This window comes from Dysidea avara, chromosome 5, assembly GCF_963678975.1.
Source record: "Dysidea avara chromosome 5, odDysAvar1.4, whole genome shotgun sequence".
Lineage (NCBI taxonomy): Eukaryota > Metazoa > Porifera > Demospongiae > Dictyoceratida > Dysideidae > Dysidea > Dysidea avara.
Window position 1 is genome coordinate 38,623,495 of NC_089276.1, and position 23,178 is coordinate 38,646,672.

At 37.7% G+C, this 23,178-nt stretch overlaps 1 long non-coding RNA gene and 1 pseudogene across 1 annotated transcript; both read left to right on the forward strand.

Moving 5' to 3' along the window:
- LOC136255262 (uncharacterized) overlaps positions 1–23,178 on the forward strand; it is an 85,769-nt pseudogene that overhangs the window by 28,869 nt on the left and 33,722 nt on the right.
- On the forward strand, positions 12,751–21,027 carry LOC136256071 (uncharacterized). Its single transcript, XR_010701299.1, has 3 exons — positions 12,751–12,825; positions 16,524–16,590; positions 20,712–21,027. It is a non-coding gene; the product is annotated as an uncharacterized lncRNA (long non-coding RNA).

Here is a 23,178-nt window from a genome sequence, read left to right on the forward strand (position 1 = left end):
ACTCAGATAGACCAGTTTCAATAATACCAACAGACACAAAAATTGAGCAATTTTTTAACAATCTGAGCTTGTGTGATATACAAAGCCAGCAATTCTATCATTAGTTCCACCACATTCAGATAGATATATTCCAAAAGTATCACTTTCAAATTTCCCCAAACCACTAGCATCACTCCGTACTTCAGATAGCTGCAAACTAAATTACCCTGATTTGTTGAATGCCTGTGAAAAAGTTTCTATAGAAATAACTGATGACATGTCACAGGTTGTGGAGAAGGAAACAAGGAAGCAAAGTAAAACACCACTATGGTTTAAGTACAGGGCTGGAAGAGTTACTGCATCTCGGATGAAGGCTGTCTGTCACTCCGATGTAACCAACCCGGCTCAGAGCTTGGTAAAAAGTATTTGTTATCGCGATGCTTTCAGCTTTACATCCAAGCAGACAAGCTGGGGTTGTAGACATGAAAAGCAAGCCAGGGAAAGGTACAAAAAACAGTTAAATCCAAGCATACAAACTTGCATGTAGCTGAATGCTGGTTGTTCATTAATCCACAATGGCCTTACATTGGGGCATCTCCAGATGGCATCATCAATTGTGACTGCTGTCCCAAAGGTGTGTTTGAAATTAAATGCCCTTATTGTCATCGTGATGAATCCATATCAGCTGCTGTTGCAAAGGATAAGAATTTTTGTCTTATTGAAGTGAATGGACAAATCAGCCTAGATCATAACCATGCCTACTATTATCAGGTGCAGACACAGATATTTGTCTGTGATTGTCGTGAAGCCGATGTAGGATGACCGCTGTTTTCAACTGTAACTCGAGTCATAATTTTCATAGACTGATTCAAATTACACAATCAACAATATTTATAACATTGTTGTATGACGTAATTATAATGACATAACCATGAATAATAAATTTGTATGTAATTCAGTTAATTGTTTGTTGTGTAACAGCAGGATCCTCAATATCACCACCGCTCCACGACACTCCCGGGGGAAAAGAAAACATCATAGTAGCCACCTCTTCACTGAAATACTTGGCAATTCTATGATGTGCTTGGATTGCTGCAGCTCTCATGGACTTCCGTCTACTAGATTCTTCATGTTTACTATTTTGTGCATCAGTTACTGGTGGCTGCTCATCAACATCTGTATCAGGTGGAGGTGGAATCTCTAAAGGAGATAATTGATTTATGGCTCTACTCACTTCATGTTTATTGGGTAGAAGAAGAATAACTGAACAAATTTGTCCATCTTTACTGAAAGTATACTGTTTTATTTTTGCCATTTTCCATGCCCTGCGTGGTAAATTATCATCTCTCACTAATACTATTTCCCCCAATTTAGGTTGTCCAGTAACTTGTGTTCGCTATCCTTTGTGAAATAAAGGTAAAGTTTCTCGCAATGTCAACAGATAATCTTGTCTCCACGCTTCCCAAATTGATTAAGCTGTTTTTGACTCTTTTCCCAATAAACTGTCAATTCCTTAGTTGAACTGTTCTTTGGCAGACACTCAACATCATCATAGTCATCGGAAGAGAAAGGTAAAGCCATATCCAAATCACCTGTCAAGAAGTGAGATGGGGTCAAGGTGAATCCAGATAGGAAGTCACGATAGACGTAGGTCAGGGGACGCGTATTAATAACAGCTTCAACCTCTGTCAACATAGTCAAGAGTTTGTCCCAATATGGCAATTTACATCCAATTCCCTTCCTTAAACTTTACTTTACTAAATCCACTAGTCTCTCATAGAAGCCAACTTGCCATGGGGCTAGAGCTGTGGTGAACTTCCAAGTGATACCTTCCTGGGAATAAAAGCTCAATAATTCATGGTTCTTAAACACCTTGCTCCACTGATGATCTATGGTTGTATTGACTAATTTAAATTGAGGGGCATTATTGGAAATAACCAAATGTGGTCTTCCTCTTCTAGAAATAAACCTCCTCAAACAATCCAAGAAACACTCAGATGAAAGCCCTTTGACTAACTCTAGGTGTACAGCTCTGATTGTTAGACATGTGAACAAACATATCCACATCTTCTCTAGCTTATCTCCCTCTTTCACTTGAACTGGACCAAGGTAGTCCAGACCAACATATTGAAAGGGAGTTGATCTTGATACCCGCTCTTTAGGCCATGGTGGCATATTAGGCAAGGAAAAACTTGGTCTACTGTGACGTTTACAGATCAAACATTGACCAATTACATATCTTACTTCCGCCCGACCTTGAGGCACCCAATACTCCTGTTGGACTTGACATAAAGTGTGTGACACACCATCATGTATAAGGCGTCTATGAATTTCCTGTATAATGAGTTGTGTAAAATGTTCTCGGCGAGGCAGAAGCTTAGGACACTTCACCTCTTCTGCAAGATCAGAATTAGAGTATCTTCCATGGCACCTTAATATACCAAGATTATCAATCTCCAGGCCTAATTACATCTTCAAGCAATTGTTCTTTTTATTCTCAATAGCAATATAGACATCACTAAATTTTTTATGTTGGACAAAGGATACCCACAACAAAGACACTGTTCTGATCTCTTGACAGGTTATTGGCTCCCTCTCCCTTAAACTATCAAAAACAGTGGTTACCAACTTCCACTTACAACGTTTCTCTTCCTTAATTCGATCCCAAACCATTCTTTTAATGAACCTCATTACAAACACTGTCACCCGCAATAGCTTTCTAAGAGAAGAGAAGCGTTTCTCGTTGATACCACTAGGTGACATTCTGGTCAACTCCAGCTACATTACTTACTTCAGTTAATGATGGTCCCTTTGCTTCACTCTTCACTTGGGCTAACACTTCAGGAATAACATCAGAAAAGCTCCAAACTGGCCACGGACAATCCCCAACTTGAAGCCATGATGGACCATGCCACCACAAAGTAGATGTGTCAATTTCCGATGCAGATAAACCTCGTGTAACTAAGTCTGAGGGATTTTGATTTGAAGCAATGTATCGAAATGTTATATCCTTCTCCATACAGATTTCTCTAATGCGGTTTTCAACAAACACAGAAAGGGGCTTACTTGTTTTTAACCAGTGTAATACACATTGTGAATCTGACCATAATATCCTTTCAGATATTTTATTCTCAATTCTTTCACAATAAAGTTGGCAACTCGAACATCAATCAACATGGCCAATAGTTCAAGTCGTGGAATTGTCAAATGTTTCAATGAAGATTTCCTTCCAACAGGTACGAGACGCATCTTAGCAAACAAAAGGTTAGTTTGGAAATTGGTACCATCTTTAAATCTCAAATATACCACAGCTGCATAGGCCTTCACAGATGCATCACAAAATATCAACAACTGATAGTCTGTTCCCTGTGCATCTCCCACAAGTCGAGGAATCCTAAATTCAGAAATTTCAGAAAGCTGTTGAACAATTTGATTCCATTCCATTAGTAGAGTTGTAGACAATGGCTCATCCCATGTTATATTAAGAGCCCACAGCTTTTGCAAAAATACTTTTCCATATAAAGTAACAGGAGAAAACAATCCCAATGGATCAAAAATCTTGGAAACACTATGCAGAACATCATGCTTTGTTGCTACATCCAACTTAGTCATTTGTATACTTCCTGGTATACTAAAGGTATCATCATTCTGATTCCATAATAATCCTAATACTTTGACACTATCACAACTAGTTGCTGACTTCTCACACTCTGGAAGAGATTCCATAAACTTAAGACAATTAGAGCTCTATTCATGCAAGTTCATTGCTGTTCTCTTTATTTAGACTTAGCTTCTTCATATATTCCAGATGTTTCACTAGTAGAATCCAATCCAACTAAAACATTGTCTACATAAATGTTATTCAATATCCTCAAAGCAAGTGGTGTCCCTTCCTTTTGAAGGTGAAACTTTATTGTCGCTGCAAGTAAGAATGGACTACAAATCATACCGAAAGGTACACGGCCAAACCGGTAAGTAGCTAAATTATTTTCAGCATCCACCTTAGCTGTGTCATCCAACCATAAAAACCGTGTTACATCTCGGTCTTCCTCACATATTCCCACTTGTAAAAAAGCCTTTTCAATATCTGCTAAAATAATAATTGGATACATACGAAACCTGATAAGAAGGCCACAAAGGTCAGGTAAAATAACCGGGCCTCTATACAAACACTCATTTAAACTATTCACATAACACGTTACCTTGGAAGAAGCATCATACACAATGTGTATTTTTGTGGTGGTCTTACCAGGTGTTAGCACCGGATGATGGGGTAGGTAGTAAGTCCTAGTAGTGTTTGAAGGAACATTGTCATCTACTCTCTCAATAACTTGCTGAGCAAGCTGTTGCTTAATGATGCTATCATACTTCACCAACAACTTGGTGTCTTCACGAAGTCTACAAGTGAGTGATTTCATTCTTCGAACAGCAACATGAAAATTATCAGGTAACACAACACTATCTGACTTCCAGGGCCAACAAACATAGTACCTTCCATTCTCAAATTTGACAGTATCACAAAATTTCCTTAGGGCCTGATCATTGTCATCCGTGTTAAAAGGATCTGTTATTCCAATTGTTTCCAAGCACCAAAACTTCTCAAGATCAGGATTCTTTACTACTGACGAATTAGCAGAGCACTGTAAACTATACTCACAAAATTTCCTTTCCACAAACTCCGTTGTGAACTCAGCAGCAACAAACAAAGCACAGTAATTTCCACTCTGACTATCTTTGTTGGTTCCAGGAGATCTCCCTGTAACAATGTAGCCGAATTTGGAAGGTAACATAAACATCCCAGAAGGTAATGTAACTTTATCACCACCAACAATATCCCAAAAGTAATCTGATTCTATTAATAGATCAATAGTGGATGTCTGCTGAATACATGGAATAGGGTCAGCCAATTTGTGACTTGGTATCAACTTTAAAAATTCTACGTCGTTTTGATGTAGAGGACTCCGTTGAATATTCCCAGTTATTTACTTGAGAACGTTAGCAAACAGTAACATGGACGATCCATCTTTCAATTTCACATTAAATTTAACCACATAAGTATCAATATTAGTGGCTTTTCCTGCTCCAAAGGTTGTTATAGACAATAACTCCTTTTGCTCAGGCTTCAGTCCTAACTGTTTCGCCAAACTGTCAGTCATAAATGTCCTTTGGCTGGCGCTATCCAACAAAACATGAGCAGAGACTGTAAATGAACTATCAAATCCCTGTATTGGGACGGTTGCTGTTTGCAATAACACTTTCTCTCCATAGGCCAACAGCATTGGAGTCGTACCAGAATCAACAGCCAAGGATCGTTCTGGTTGATCAGACTTCTGAACAAATTTCATATCAGTAGGACTCTCGAGTGATTCCTCGGATCGATCCAGCAACAACCACAGTATCAGTATCCTTCTCACTGGACAAAAACATCTATTGTGGTATCCTTTCTGACCACAATGACAACATGATTTCTTTTGAGAACTCATACAATTTCTAAGTGTATGTCCCAACTTCAAACATATAAAACATCTACCTTTTTGGCTAAGCCTTTTCTTCCTATCATCTAGATAAGGATACTGATTACACATGTCATTAAAATGCTCCCCCTTACAGAAAATACAAGGTAAGGAAGGTTTACTACTACCCTTATTGACTTTCAAAGAACCAGCAGTCAACACTTCAGCTGAACTACTTGGGCTCTCCTTAAAAGGTCTGACTTGTTTTGTCATGGAATGCCCTTTCGTGTTTGTGAAACAAAAACGTTGTAGATGTTGCCCTTTCACATTGGTATCACCACAATAACGTTGTACATTCTCTTGTATTGTGATGTAGTGACTAATCGCTTTTCTTAAGGATTCCATATCCCATGGTACAGCAGGGTCTTTAGACTCCTCCAGCCTAACAATGACCTCAACAGGATATTTAGACATTATCTGCTGAATAAGAGTTCTCTGGTTATTGATAAGCTCTCCCTGAGCTTCTAGCTGTCTTAAAAGCTTTTCTATTGTTTCAGATACATACTGAACTTACCATCGCTCTTAGGAAGGTTCTGTAGCTTAGAATAAAGAGATTCTACTATCACTTTCCTTCTTCTGAATCTATCCTTTAGAAGTTTGGTGACTACCTCATAATTCTCACTGGTAATGGGAATCCCTTGAATTGCTGACAGTGCTGGTCCCTTCGGCAAACCTTCAAGTAACTGAATTTAGAAACTGCAGGTAGATTTTGTTCATCAATAGAAGACTGAAACATATCCCAAAACTCCTGCCAATTGTGAATGTTGCCATTAAACACTGGCAACTGAATCTTTGGCAGATTAACCCTCAAGCTTGTTGCTTCTAAAGTCTTAGGTAAACTCAAGCTTTCATTATGCAACAATTGTGTTGTGGGTTCTTGTACCTTAGCTTGCAGTTGCTCTCTCTTTCTCATTATCTGCCTCAGTCTAGCTTCGAGTCGAGCTACCACATCTCCCGCATCCAGAAGCGCTTCAATATAGCCATCTTTACTATCTGCTGCCCTCTCAAACTCTTTCTCCTCCTTGACCTTTTCCTCGTCTTTCACATCTCTCAGCAAATTCGCCCAATCGCGATTACATCGCTCTATAAGAGAAACACTTGTATTAACACGTTTTATTATCTCTTCCACCTGAAACTCTAGTTCCTCAATCGTCTTTTCTTCGACTGGAGAAGAAAGAATGGCAGAAGCCTCTTCCATATAACGATGCAATCGTCCTTTCACTGGTCCTATCAACATTCGAATTGGACCTGACATCACGTCGTCGTGGAGGGGTCCTATACCCTGCTCACTGTGCCAAAATTCTATGTTGTGGAGCCGATGTAGGACGACCGCTGTTTTCAACTGTAACTCGAGTCATAATTTTCATAGACTGATTCAAATTACATAATCAACAATATTTATAACATTATTGTATGATGTAATTATAATGACATAATCATGAATAATAAATTTGTACGTAATTCAGTTAATTGTTTGTTGTGTAACAGCAGGATTCTCAATATCACCACCGCTCCACGACAGTGATGTTGATTATTGTGATTTCTGTGTGTGTACCTTCTCTGGAAACGAGGAGTCTACAATTTACATTGAAAGAATCTCCAGAAACAATGCGTTTTGGAAGAATAAATGTGTACCAAAAGCAGAAGCTTTTTTCAGGACTTGCTTGCTTCCTGAATTATTGGGTAGTTGGTACACACGACCCCTCACTACACCCAATGAGATTGCAATTGATAGCAGTACTTTGGAAACTCATGGCCACAGTTCATCTCAGGGACATGTAGACAATTCTCAGTGTAGCAGCAACGTATCAGACGAAACCAGGCCACCACCTAGTCAAACTTTTTGTTACTGCAATGGCCCAGAAATTGGCGAGATGATACAGTGTGACAATCTAGATTGTACCATTGAATGGTTCCATTTAAAGTGCTTAAAAATTAAGGCAGATTCTGTGCCAAAGGGAAAATGGTACTGCCCAGATTGCAGAATATTACCCAGATTCAGCAAATCAAAAGGGAAAAGAAAATCAAAGAAGTGATTATTAGTATACATGTAATAAAATGTTAACAGTGTATGTACATGAATAAAAATGTTCACTATGTATAGTACAATAGTAGTAGTTAACAAAGTAAACATTGTGCTATTCGAACAGAAGAATGGAATCACATAGGTTGTTCAAGGCACAGCAGACACGGACAATATGGTCTAGAATAGGCACTTCTTCATTTGCCCTCTTCGTTACAAAATCAATTGGTACAGTGCTCAGCAAAATAGAGTATTTCTGCCTTACACAGCCAATCACCCGTTCAACATGAATACGAACATTTGCAATTTGCCTTGTGTCTTCGATTTCTATGACTGAAAGCTGTTGTTTACCCCTAGTAAATGCTGGAATATGCAAACTAGCTTGCATTAAACCAACAGATTCAGCAATGTCAAATCCCCTGTCAGCCAAAACAACATCTCCAGGTAGCAACTTGCCTAAAAGACCACAATGGTCTGTTAGGTATTTATTGCTTACTCGGCCTCCCCAACATTTTGACACAAACGACACTACTCCTTGGGGTGTAATGCCAATAAGCACCTTTACAGTGTTATTATGCTTATAGTTGGACCAGGTGCTGGCTTGAGCTTGCAAGTTGGGTGGTCGATCTATGAAAATCTCAAAGCAATCGATAATGATAGCAACTTTCTTCCCAAAAGAGGCTTGAAAGCAGGCTGGCATTGTTGTATGAAGAGCTTCACGGTCTGGCCACAATATCAAATTGCTTAGTCGTAAATCCATCTGCTTCAACCACTTTAAGAATCTTCTGGATACTGTCGACAGTGAGACTCCAAAACGATATGCCAGATATTCCACTATTCATTTTTAACTTGAGCAACACACACATGAATTCTTGAAATGGTGATAACTTGGTTACACCATCTGATGGCAGTCTTGAGCACGTGCTCAAAAACAGCTTTTACAGTTTTGGCATTAGGCAAACCAGTGTGAGTCTTCGCAAAATCGTCATCTACTAAGCATTCTTCATTAAAAGTGAGTTTTTTAAGTTCCATTGTTAGAGATGTAGCATGCTCTTTACTCTTAGCAAGTTCCTTCTGCAGACTTTCAATCTTGCTTGAGCACTCACAACTGTCCACTGGTCTAAAGTACTCTCTTGCAATTTCTATTTGCTCTGTGGCAACTAGTCTAACCTCTTCTGCAACAATTACCTGGACTTCCTCTGCTACTAAAGTGGGCAACAATTCTTCTATCCTCTTCCACTTCTCTCTTTCTTGAGCTCTTCTTCATCTATCCACTGAAGCTGTGACATCCGCTGTATCAGCACTCCCATGTTCCTTGTGGCCAGGGTGCAAGGTGGGTAACCAGTCAGGATCCGTTGTATTATAGAGATAAGCTGGCTTGCCAGAATGGAAGTGCTTTTCACAAATCTTGTAATTGTGTAGTGCAGTCAGGTCTAAATCTGCCCTGGAAATAGCAGCCAAATATCCGTCTCTCCTCTTTTTCCGTAGTTCAAGCTCTGCTTCTCCGTATCGATCAGTCACAGTAGGAATGCCGTAGAAAGATATTCCGCTGCCATTGTCAGAACGACTTGAACAGTCGACTATCACGCATAACACCATTGCTACCTGTGCAACAAAATGGCGGCTTCTAATTTCAATCACGTGATGAAAACTCTATACAAGGTGTGAAGAGGCTGGTAGAAAAAAAAGAGGAAAAGAGGGTTTTAAATTCAATGGAGAGGGATGGTGGTTTAGATTTACGAAGAGACATCCAGAATTGTTATTATGATCAGCAGATCCACTTTCATATTGTCGATTTAGTTCAGTAAACCAGTCGTCCCTGGATCATTATTTTGCCTTGCTTATTGATGATGGTGGTTTGATGGAAATGCCCAACTGTATTTATAATATGGATGAGACTGGTATGCCACTCGATCACAAGCAACTCAAACGTATTGCTCTGAAAGGAATCAAAAAAGTTCATGGCTCGTCCTCAGGAAACAAGATGCAGATCACTGTTATATCATGTGCCAATACTGCTGGTACAATGTTACCACTTATGGTTGTCTTCAAGGGAGAGCGACTAAACCACGAATGTACCAGAGGAGAAGAGAAGTCCCTGGTACAATATATGGAATGTCCCCCCAAGATTGGACAGATCATGAGCTTTTCGTGGAGTGGTTAATAAAGCTATTTATAAAAAATATCCCTCCTTCGTGGCCAGTAATTTTACTTTTGGATGGACATTCTTCCCACTACAATCTCAAAGCTATAAAGGTAGCAGCAGAAAATGACATTGTCTTGTTTTGTCTATCACCCCACACTACACATGTGGCCCAACCCCTGGATGTAAGCTTCTTTAGCCCTCTAAAAAAGCACTGGGCTAGAGTTTGCCACGAATACATGACTGATAACCTGGTAAAGTTGTAACCAAGTTTCAATTTTCTACACTGTTCAACAAAGCTTGGATCCAATCTATACAGCCAAGTACCATTATATCAGGATTTTGAAAGGTTGTTGTTTATCCTTTTGACCCAACTGCAATCAAGCCTTATGATGCTGACTCTGAAGTAGCCCAGTTAGATGAGTCTCTTAGCAGTCGACATGATGAAACAAGCTCGAGTTTAGACAAGAGTGGTGCAGAATCTTCTACCAGCTCGTTTAATGAAGATCAACTTTCTTTGTTCCAAAGAAGGTATGATAATGGTTATGATATGTATGACGATAGCATGTATGTAGCATGGCTACAGCAAGAGCATCCTGATGACTTACCAAATGGTCTGGAATTGAACAATTCCTTGGCAGATGTAAATGAGCCACACAGCCAGCAGTCTGTCTTGGATAGTGTCACTTCAACCCCAGTAAGTGAACTTGTCACTAAAGCGAATGAAAGTGATAGTACAGCAGCCAATGAAGCTGCACTACCAAGAGATGAATCATGTCGTAGTACCTCAAAAAGTTTATCACAGACAAGGGAATTGATTTCCAAATTTAAAGAATATTTTGGGGAACCATCAACCACAAAGAGCAAAAGTAAATCAACAGCACGAGTGCTTACAAGTGCCAAATCACTAACAGCTTTGGTTGAAAAGGAAAAAAAGAAAAGAGAGGAAGAGGAGCAAAAGGCAAAGAGAAAGGAGGAGCGTGAGAAGAAACGTAAAGAGAAGGAAGAAGAAAAGAAACGGAAAGCTGAATTGAAGAAAAAGAAAGAGGAAGAGAGAGCAAAACTGAAAACAAAAAAGACTGGTAAGTCTGTGAAAAAGGCAACAGTAGCAGCAGCAGCAATGCTACAACCATCTTCTGATTCTGAAATAGAGGCTGCAGCTGATAATGACTGTGACGAATATGGAATACAGAACAATGAGATATCCAACAATGAATATGCGGTGTGTTTTGGGCTATATCAAGATGACCTTTCAAGCGCTGGCAAGTTAATGACTGAATGGGTTGAATGTACAAATAATAGCTGCAAGAAGTGGATGCATAGCCAGTGCTTGAAAGTTGATAATGAACTATATATGTGTGAGATATGTGGATGTAGTTTTAGCTAATTGATTTGTGAATAACTCTTAGACTGTAGGTTCAATTGAATTCATACTTTAGGTAGAGACCCATCTCATCTTAGTGGTAAAGTTGTTTGCATAGTTGTATTAGTTGTTCAAATTCATAGTTCAGTATTCCTTTTTTAGTTGAAGTGGTCGATAATGCAAAATGTAATTTGTACATAAGTTAATAATATGTAGGCATGGTCGATAAGTGATAGGTGTGCACAGTCATCTGTAATCCACACTACTCTTACATACTTGTGGTTTTGGGAATGAAATTCAAGATGTGCTTTTATAGATAATAGCTCTAATTGTAATTTAAATTTTGGTACTTTTACCATATTGGATGGCTGAGTTATGATGTGTGAAAGCTTAGGTGGTCCATAATTGATGAATTATGCTAGCCTATTAGTAATCTATAATAAAAACAAATAGTTTTCTCACATAGGCAGTAAACGAAATCACTAAAATTTCCATTTGCAGGGATTATGTTAAAGCTTTGGACCTTCAATGCTGACGATTGTGTAGTACTATGTACAAGGATCATCCTGATGTGTATTGTTTCTTTATTAAAGGATATGACAAAAGTTATTTAATGCTAAAGTTTTAATAGGTCACAGGTGGATATCTCAACAGAAAACCATGAACTACAGCAGTTCAATTATCAAGCACAGAGCTTGAACATAAGATCCCTTGTCCTTATACTGGGCACCATATGAAAAGTAATTAAATGTCTAGTTTAATGAAGGCAGTTACAAGTTGTTTCAACATCTTGTTCTCAAGTTACAGCGCTAGCATAAGCAAGAAAAGCACAAGGATGTGTCATAAGGTAATTCTTAGTGTTCAAAATCTCACTTCATTGAAGCCCAGCTCCTTCATGCTTATTTTGAGCATTATCACAGCACTAAGAAATACCTCAATACTCATCCTTGTGCTTTTCTTGCTTATGCTAGATTGAAAGCGCTGTATTTTTGGTTAGTTAATTCATTGGTAGCGCGTTTGCCATGCATGAGTGCGGGGTGCCATCATCAATACTGCTTCGCATCATTTAGACGGGTGGTGTAGCCAAAGTTTCTGATATTCATTTTTGAGTGGTGCAGCGCTGTAATAACCTTGGTTAGCTTATTTATCGATGAACAAGTGTGTGGTATACAGTTACTGACTCAGCTTAGGCAGTTGTACTGCTTCCCTTTCATTCAGATGAGTGCAGTGTTGTGTGTTTATTCATTTCAGAGCAATTTGCCTCCTTGTCAGTCCTTGATGTATTTATTAGGCTTGTGTTGTGACTTCCTGTGTTGGTCTGGTGTTTGGTTTAATTTGAAACTAGTCTTTGAATTAATTAGTGGCCAGACTGTGTGGCCAAAAAGGGGTACTTAGCCATGCTACAATTATTTGTACACCAGGTTACAACTGATTTGTAACGCTGGCGGCAGCCTTTGATCTGCCCACACACCATACTACAATATATTATGTAATATGCCAGGACTCTAGGAGTGCATACGCATGAGCCACAACATTTGTGAAACTTACACACACAATATAATGTCTTTATCATTTATTATGATGTAGATGTTTAATATTCAAAAGCTATTCACCACTAACTAGTACATACATGTTCATCTTGTTGTATAGTGTAATGGAGGGCGAAGAAGTTCCAGACACTGTACCGCCACTTCTGCTGAAATTTACCAGAGACATTGCAGCAGGAATGCTTGCTAACAAAGGATTTGTACACTGTGACTTAGCAGCCAGGAATGTATTGTTGACTGAACAAGACATCTGCAAGGTAATATTACATGTACTGTACATATAGTGTTTTGGTAATAAGCATCCCAATTACAAGGCTGGGTTAAAATTTGCTCTACAAAGCAGAAGCTACAGTGTATAAGTCTTAAATAGAACTTTCTACCCTGTTATAGCCACAGCCATTAAATTCACGTTAACTGGTTTTTTCACGTTGACTGTCTTAAGTATGTTTGCAGTTTTTAAAGTGGCTAGGGACCCACCTATTATGCTGGCATAATTATGAGCAAAATAGATGCCTGAAGCATTGAGCATAATGCTAGCATAATAGGCAAAATACTTTTGCAATACTATAAATTCTTGCTTGTCAAAATACATATCACAGAAAAAGATTGATATACTCTAATAGAACAGTCAGTAACTCTAATAGAACAATCAGGCAGCTGACTTCTATTTGAGTATGTCGATCTTCTCTGTGACATGCATTTTGACAAGCAAGGATATATGATCTGTGCTTCAGCCACTTATTAATTGCTTAAATTTATTACCAAAATATGGGAACTGAGGCCATAAATATTGAGAATAATTTGAGCATAATAGGCAAAAATTCTGAGCAGTGCAGCATAGCGTAATAGGTGAAATAAAAGCATAATAAAAAGTGGCATAAAACCAGTAAAGCAACATATACCCTCATAATTGTACAAACGTAGTTTTAAATCCTGATACACTTTGCACAAACAACATTTGCTAGTATTTCATTCACCTAAGCTTTCAGTATGATGAGTGTCGTAAAAGTTAAACCTTAAAAATTTAGCCACTCATACAGTATACTTTGTACATGTACATATGTGAAATCTGACTCACCAAAAAACATTTACTGCTTATTCAATTGTAGGGACGTGTTGATTATGCCGCCAAAACTTTTGGCAAAATGCGTGGGTAAAAGCAATCAGAAAAATGCTGGCATAATTGGTGCAATTTTGTGAAGTGAATATAAAAATTACACAAAAGATCGAGATACTCTAATAGAACAGTCACACGTGATATAATATCAACAAATGCCTAGTAATTGTTACGGGAAGAGCAAGTGGTGATCGATTTACCCTAATAGAACAGTCACATATGTTAAGCAATATTAGCTAGCCTTTTGCTATATGTTGTAAAAGCAAGTACAGATCGAGATACTCTAATAGAACAGTCACTTTAAGGTGAAATTGTAGCTTTGCACTTAGAAATGGTCAATTAACAAAGATTAATGCTGAGCAAGATAGATGATTCTTGAGCAAAATATGGAGCATAATAAGTGAAAAATAAAAGAATTGCTAGAAAGAAAAATAGTATTCAATGCCTTAAAGATGTGTACATCCAGTATCATGCTCAACTGCATGTGTTATTACCCTCTGTCTACAAAGATTGCTGACTTTGGAATGTCAAGAGATTTGGATGATCAAAAATACTACTTCACATCTGGAGGAAAGATCCCTGTTAAATGGACAGCCCCAGAAGTAAGCTATCTTTTCACATGACACAGCAATCATATTGTTCTACATTGCAATTAATCTGTAGACCCTCCAATATAATATAGAAAATACTCCACATTCAGTGATGTCTGGAGATTTGATTGTGTACTTTATAGATGTGGAGTTTGGGGTGCAAGCCTTTTGAAGAAACTCCTTTGAAAGAGGTATACATACACAATTACTGTACTTGTATATCCTGCATAATATTAATTTGTGTTCTACGTCTCTGTAGATTCTTTCAGTAATCAACAGTGGTTACAGACTTTCACCGCCATCAGGGTGTCCCAAGTTAATGTACAAGTTAATGATTTGATGTTGGTGAGAACTTTATGTGTAGGTGTAGATTTACAGTATGAGTACACAAATGCAATTTAATTGTTTAACCCTTAAGCCCGCATAATCCAGAAAACTGGATTTGATAAAACTCAAATGAAAAACGCACAATATTTTAGCTATTTTACATACATGGTTTTAGAGAGGCATATCTTGCAAAGCGTTTATCCAATCTCTTAGAAATAGAGGTTTTCTAACTTGGGAAGATCTACCCTTTGTAACAGTATACAAGCTATTAGCAAATAACAAGGAACTCACGCGCTACGAAGCGATGAATCAGTTTGTTTTGTTTCACATCCGTATCGTTAATGTTCTTGCTGGCCATTTGGTCAATCACGTGATCATTGTATATCAACGGAATCATCATCACGTGACGACCAAGAAGACAACAAGAAAATGTTTCTACGATGAAGTACGGCCAAGTTATGGCATTTGGTGTATCGATATGCGAATGAAGAAGATGAAGAGATAGTTCTTTTGTACTTTAAAGGCACAGGGTGAAATTCTGGGATGAAAGGATGCAACGAAGGATAGACTTATTTAAAGCGAAATTTAACGGTGAGTAACATGGTGTTTGTAGTTTTTAGACAGCTTTAACAGTTCTTGTTCTATATTAGTTTATTTAAAAGGCTTGTGTATAATCCAGTTTTCTGGATTATGCATTTAAAGTGCTTGTGTTTTGTAAAACGGCTGCGGGTTTAAGGGTTAAATAAACTTCTTGCATCTATGTAATCGCCAGGTCCTACCTTATTGTAGCATACGTACATATATGTATATGGAAGAGTAAAATTGGGAAAGTACTGCATTTATCAACAGACGTTCTTACGTGTGTCCACTTCTAGAGACAGCAAGTTAGATTTTTCTCCACAGACATTATAAACTATTAATCAAAATCTATTGGAGGTCTGGCCAACCAGGAGATGGCTGAATCTGGCTGCACAACTTCAAAGACCTGTACTGTAATTTCTCTCATTTTAGCCAGCCCTTACTAGTCCATGTCATGCATAGGTTGGCCTAATGCACCAATATGCTTCTTTTATTTTTAAAACAGGCCTTTATCCACCCTGCCACCCGTCCTCTCAATACCCTGATTGGAGCTCTCCTGATCATCTTCTATACTAGTATATTTAAAATTAAAAATGTAGTAGGGATTCAGCCTAGTGGTGTAACAAGAGATATGGATCACTAGGCTGGATCCCTACTAATAGACAAATTCCATAATAAGGCTTTATAGCATATAGAAATAACCGTTGCCCTTAGCAACCTGAATTTCCCATTATTTTTAGGTGATAATGTCTAAAGTAACTTCTCCAAATTTTGAAAGGATAGCATATATATGTCATAAGATATGACATTTTGAAATTTGTGGTTTTCCCATACATATCTATGTGAGAGGGCTACAGTTGCCCCTTCTGGGCAATCACAAAAATCAGGTATTTCAACGTATACAAAAACCAAAAATTCTAAAGTACATATATCAATATTACATAATTTGTAGGTGTGAATGTCAACAATAATCTCTCCTAGTTTTAAATGGATAGTGTATATAGATCATAAGATATGACATCCTTTGAATCCCATGATTTGTGTGATTACCGAGAAGGGGTGACTGTTGCCCCTCTCAGTGACTATGTATGGGGAAATTGCAACTTCAAAATGTCATATCTCATGACTTATATATGATATCCTTTTAAACTTGGAGAGGAGACTTAAGACATTGACACCTACAAATAATGTAAAATTTAGGTTGCTAGGGGCAATGGCTGATTTTTCATTATTATGAAATTTGTCTATTAACATTTAATATCTTTCTGTAATGCCTCCGGGTTGCATGATATTTCAATGGACATGGTTACCATTGCTTGTTTTCACCATGTTATCATTGTAGATCTAAAAATAATTGAGCCAGTGACCACACCCTGTTATTATGATCTATCTACACTTACAGAGATCGAGTAAGTTACCTTAATCCCTAACAATTGTTTCAATACTTATTCATACTAACAAATAATCAAATATTCAGTCACCTCACAACTATTCGAATAGTAAAAATTGGTATTCCTTTCAGCACTAGTTAAAATACATTTTTGCATAGTAGGATGTGTACAAGTACACGAAAAAATTTGGAATTTTCCACTAGAGTAGGGACCATAGCACATCGATAAAAAGTACTGAAACAAGTTGGAGTAGTCCATGATATTAAATCACTGTAAAACAATAAGAAGTGTTATATCCCTACTGTGCATTTCCGTTATGGTATCTTGAGCACAGTAGGGATATAACACTTCTTATTGTTTTACTGTGATTTAATATCATGGACTACTCCAACTTGTTTCAGTACTTTTTATCGATGTGCTATGGTCCCTACTCTAGTTGAAAATTCCAAATTTTTTCGTGTATTTGTTTGTTAACTTTTTTTTGTAAATAATTTTATTATGACTGGTGAACCCACGCATACAACATCTGAAATGGCGCCGCGCTCCCCAGCTATATCAATTATCGTGTGAAAAGTGAAGTATCCATTACGCTTCGCTGTTGGCTATGTTCAACCCGTTACACAGCAATACGAATCAAGAACTGCTTGAAAAGTGCCTTTGCAATCAAAACAGCCACTATGAAAAATACGGATGATTTCTGTTTCGAAGGGAAGCCATCACGTGCTCGCGCCAAATTGACACCTTTCCCTGTCAGTAAAGATGAATGGGACACAAAGGAGGACACTGGTAAGTCCATGAAAAATGCATTGTACGTACTGCGGTATGCCAAAAGGCACCTGTCGGGCCGAAGCGACATCGAACAGTGAAAAAATCAAGCCCGTAGCCTTAGCGGTTATCGAGTTATGCTTGTCTGAAGGCATCAGTCCGTTACTTACTTACTTAGTCAGTAGAAAATTCCGTCGAATAAAAATTTTGAAAAATTCCGTAGCAACTTGTTGAAAGCATTTCGAGTCGATCTGAAAGCTTGTTTGGGCTTAGTTTTACCTCACCAATACTGCCTCATCGTCGTCAGGGAAAATTAAGGCTGGCTTTTGGGTGATTTTATTTCATGGGCCACGTCTACTGCTTTGTGGTCCCTACTATACAGTTACTATCGTACTGTATGATTATAGTGAATGTATTGAACATCTGAATAAATTGCTTAGGAGGTCTCCAACCACTGTAATGATCTGGCAGTAGGCATCTTAGTAGATTTTAAAGACCTCAGTGTTCTCCTAATTGAAGATCAAAGGTTACTATAATTATATGCATTCCATTCTCTAAAAGATGAAATTACAAATATTTCAGCAAGTGACCATTTATGTATGTATTTGGCCAGACACAAGCATAACGTGCTCCTATAAAATCAAGTACTCATTCAGCAATTCATTTTCTTTACCTATTTATTCCCTATTATTTCATATGTAAATAAGCAGTATGTATTTCTTCTGCAATTATCACACAATTATTAGTAGACACAAAACTGTAACTTAAAGGTCCAAGATACTCTAATAAAGCAGTCTAGGGTATGTGATTGCTCTATTGGAGTATCTCATACTTTGTTCCAGATTTTTGTTTGAGAGGTGTATCCAAGAGAATTTTCTTTGCTACTACAAGTGAAATTTTGTAACATAACTATAAATTAAAATTATCCATTTATTCCAGAATCATTCATGATGTTTTACCACCTACGTATGTGCTAATTCCAAAGTTATTCTGCACACCCCTTAAGGTGGCGCTGAAGTAATTATGTGAAGCCGTACAATGCCCATTTGTCACTATTAAAATTAGCCCACGTGCTTAATTAGCTATTTTAGGGTGGTGGAGAACTCCGCTTGTGAACCATGTAGTCTACATTTAAAGGGTTCTTATGATAGCCTTTAATGTTGTAGCTTAGCATGCCAAGTTCTGTGAAATCACCCGCTTTAATTTCGTGGCTATTAAACTCTGAACTTACGAGCCGATTTTAAAAATAACTCACCCCAGAAACAACCTAGCGCTAAACCGCCTTGGCTCTTATGGTTTCTCACCTTGTAGAACAACTCTATGGAATCCTTTTTAACGATAACAACGTGGAAACTGGTTAAAATGCAAACCCGCATTTTTCAACAAGTGATGTCACGCCTGTCAACTGCGAATCGTGAAAAATCTTTCCATAGCCCTGTAAAGAAACGCTTCACCAGAGCCTCTGCCAAATTTTGAGAGTCTATGGTAAGTAAATATGGAGTTATTTCACGAATTGTGAGACAGTGTAACTGGACAGGGTGCGCTCCGTAAAGCAGTAATCACGCGATGACAGCTGGTGTTGTTCGCTGTGAAGTTACCAGAGTTTTGACAAGGTGATGAAGTCAGTACGTGAATATCGTTACTTGTATCAGCAATAGTAGCCTGACAGTCTGATAGAGCTGGTTCTTTCAATATTTCGAAGCGCTTCGCTTTGTTCTATTAGTTTTCCGTGTTTTTTCGTGCATGACCACAAACGTGATGTCCCATTAACCTTGTAAGGCTTCATTTGATTACTTCAGCGCCATCTTAAGGTGTTATGACTTAGTGATTATAGCACACGTTCATTGTTGTACATTTGTTATGATCCTATGATTCTCTGGAAGACATTTGTAAATTTCATACATTACTGAATTAAATGCAATATCACAATTAAAGCATGAATAAGGACCCACTGAATATGCTGGAATAATTAAGAGTAATAGTGTAAATGGGTAGAGTTTTGCTGAGCAAAAGTTTCACAGTTAAGGCTTACCAAGACTATTTGCAGTAAAAAAAACTTCATGGTACAACTTGATTCAATTTAGTGGGAAAACTTTGTGAAACATTTGCCCAGCGAAACTTTCCTCATTTATGGTATGTGGTAAAAAAAATCAGGAATAATTCCAGAATAATAGAATGATTTTTAGAAATAATTTGTAAATTTTTCTTGCAGTATTATATATAAATTCTCTTGGAGACACCTTTCAAACACTGCTAGCATAAAGACGGAGTAAAAAGGTGAAATACTCCAATAGAGCATTCATCTACCCTAATGCTGTAAAACAGTCACCCCAACTGTAATGTGACTGCTCTAATCTCAATCTTTTAAGCTACAATTTATACTTGCTGGTAATTGGCTGCTCTACAGTTGCAGAAGAATAAGATGCAAGTAGTTGTATTTCAAGAATTCCAGGAAGTACACTGTATTAGGGAATGATTTCGGGAATAATTACTAGAAAGAGCATATTTTGCAGGCCCCTAATCATGAACCCTTTACACAGTTAACAGGCATACACACTAGTTGTATGTACATATGTGCATTTAATTCTCCAACCCATATGAGGGGAGAGGATGATAACCTGCTTATTTGTAGTGTTTAGGTTGATTTAAAACATCTCAGACATCTATATAGCAGCATCACCACCATCACCCACCACCAGCAGCAGCATTAGGCTAAGCAAACAAAAATTACTGCTTACCGTAGATCTGGAAATATTCGACAGTAAGAATATTTCGTGGTTGCCTCTACCAACGAAAATATATTACGCGAAATATTTTCACTCTAGAATATTTTCTATTTGCAAAATATTTTTTGGAGGTCGAGCAGTCAAAACTGAGGTCGAAGCACTTGAGGAATGAACACACTGTTGGAGAAGATAGACTAATGGCCAACTGTCAGGGTTTCAATATCTGCCAGAATAAGTTTGCATGCCACTGTCGAGCTGCAAATTTAACATAATTATACTGTGTCTAGTGGTCGAGGCTGACCCGTCATCCATCACAATTGCCCATTCATTGCACAACAGGTACCCGTATATCAAATTTTATCGTATCTTGCATGCTCATTTCTGGAGCACGAAACTATTTGCTGATAAAATATTTTCGTGGTGTGGGCTGTCCACAAAAATATAACACATTGAATTTATTTTTAAACTAAATTATCTCAAATGAAAATTTCCCGATTTACGGTTTATCAAGTATAGTAGCCACACTTTGTGTTTATTAAGACACTAAATATATGGCTGAACACTTAGTAGTATTTTGAGAATGTTCTTGTGACAACTTTTATATATAACTGCAGCTAACACAATGTACCTTTCATTATTATGGTGTAGGCATCCTGATCCAAACAGCAGACCAGCATTTATACTGATCACCAAGTACCTCAACAAGCCTGATGAGGACCTATTAGAAATCAGTGATGGTGATATTCAGCTACACGGAAATGTTGCTTTATCACTCGGCAGACCCCCATCATTGCCACCATCATCTTCATCACCACCTGATCCATCATCTTCATCACCACCTGGTCCATCATCTTATGCTAATTTGTTGTATCATGAATTACAAACAGTTTATAAGTAAAATTTAAGTCAGAAGTACTAGCTAGCTATTGCAGTATTAATTTTTCAAAACTGTCGGGTTTTATATTAACAGTACCACTCATTGCATGTGTGTCCAATTGGCAATGAGTGGTAGTTGTGCACTGAAATTTTATAGTTCCTTTAATGAGTGTTGTATATACGTTTCTATTTTCTGTAATTTAAATCTGTATAAAAATGTGTATGGATACTAGTCAATTTGGATTATCCAGCTACAACAGTCAACACATTTATGTACATACAATCACAACTAGCAAGGAAATAGGTTATTTTGTTAAAGCATATCTTCTATCAAATGCCACCCTACTGATCACCATCTTCTCTGTGTTCAAAGTGCAGAAAAAGATCTCCAAAACAACATCCAGCTAGCTTCACACCGTCTTCCTCTACCATGCACTTCAAGCGACTTGAAAGACTTCACTCAAAAACAATTTTTCTATTCACCATTCAGTTCCTGTATATGAGTATTACTCTGACAGAGCGACAATGCTATCGTGCAACCCTTGTCTTGACAGAAATCGATCTTATCTAAATTAGTTTGCATAATCACCATCATATCTACACAACACTTGATTCATGTTACTGTTGACATCACTTCTCATGTTGCTCGTATAATGCAAATATGCTCACATTGTTTAGCTATTTGTACCAAGAGTTAGCAAAGAGCAATTATTATTTTCATGGTACACAAATTTGGAACTCGCTACAAGGAAACTGGTGGATTTTAAATCGGTATATCAGTCATTGTTATGCATGTAATCAATGTGTACTTAATAACTGTATGTTTGTCAAATTCACAGTAGTCTAATATTGGTAACACAAACACATGATATTGCCTACCAAGAAGGTCATTAGGTATGGTATTCAAATGATAAAGGCAATGTCACTGCTTGAAGGTTCTTAGTTTACTAATTTGTTAAGATGCCTTACTGTAGTTATACTGATAGTAAAGTGTCAGTAAACTTAAGTATATGGAACATAATTATTTTACTAAGTTTAAACTCTCAGTAAAACATCAGTGAATGCGGGTTTACTGAAAAACTACTAAAATAACAAACGATTAACTGTTCCATATACTGGGGATATACCACTGTAGTAAACTAAGATACTTCAAGCAGTGTGTATCCTGGATAAAACTCTCCGCAGTACGTATACAGTATGCATAAAAATTATCGTGCATCATGTATTTCCCATGCTTGAAAACTCCACAAGAACATCTGTAGAGCACAGGCCTGCATCAAATATCAAGTGCAGCATAATATGCTGGCATATTTAGGTGGATCGGATATTTCAAACTATGGAGCTTATTCCATGAAAATAGGTCGATACTCTCTGATAGACTGAGCAGTCAGTGGAAACTGCAACACAGCACTCAAATGCATTCGAGTGTACATAGCTCCAAGTTATACTCTCTAATAGAACAGTCACTTTATAGTGAAATACTCTAATAGAGCATTCACAAATGTTCTAAGATAATTGTAGCAAATGTTGGTAAGGCCACATAAACTTAATTATTAGTTTCTCAACCCCGCCCACACCGCCGTTTTTCTTAACTCATCAAAGACTTTATTGCACCATGGTGGCCTATAGTGCAGCCATCCAGCACCTCAAAGTTTTAAAGTTGGTATTTACCTTGCTAGAGCAGTCTAAGAAAACTCCATTCTGAGTCATTTTAGCTAGCTAATTCAGCTATCTAGTCAGTAAAATATAAAATAAAAATCAGCCCTCCCACACTGGTATTAATAGTGAGTGCAGGAGGATGAGAAACTAATAATTAAGTTCATAGTGAGAGCCCGGCATAATGTGGGTGGGAACTCCTGAGAACATATTCAGTTGACTCAGGCCTAAGCACATGACCCCAGATGTATCACCATTGAGAGCTACGGATGTATCATAGTAACTCAGAAACCTCTCTTAACAATCTCGCCCCAACTTATATAATTAGGATTGACACAATAGAAAAAAACCTCCATAGCTAATAAGGACAAAAATTTTGGTCTGGTTAATAATCTGAAAGAGAAAAACTAGCCAAAAATTCTGGGTACCAAAATGAGAGGTTCCACCGTGTGACATCAGTTATAAAAAATAAATGTAGTGTATCACGTGTATGCATTTCTTTTTAGTGCGCCGGTTTCACATGATCAGTACTAGTGGAAGCGATCCGTCTTCTTTGCAGGTGGTTCATACTAAATCGTTTCGA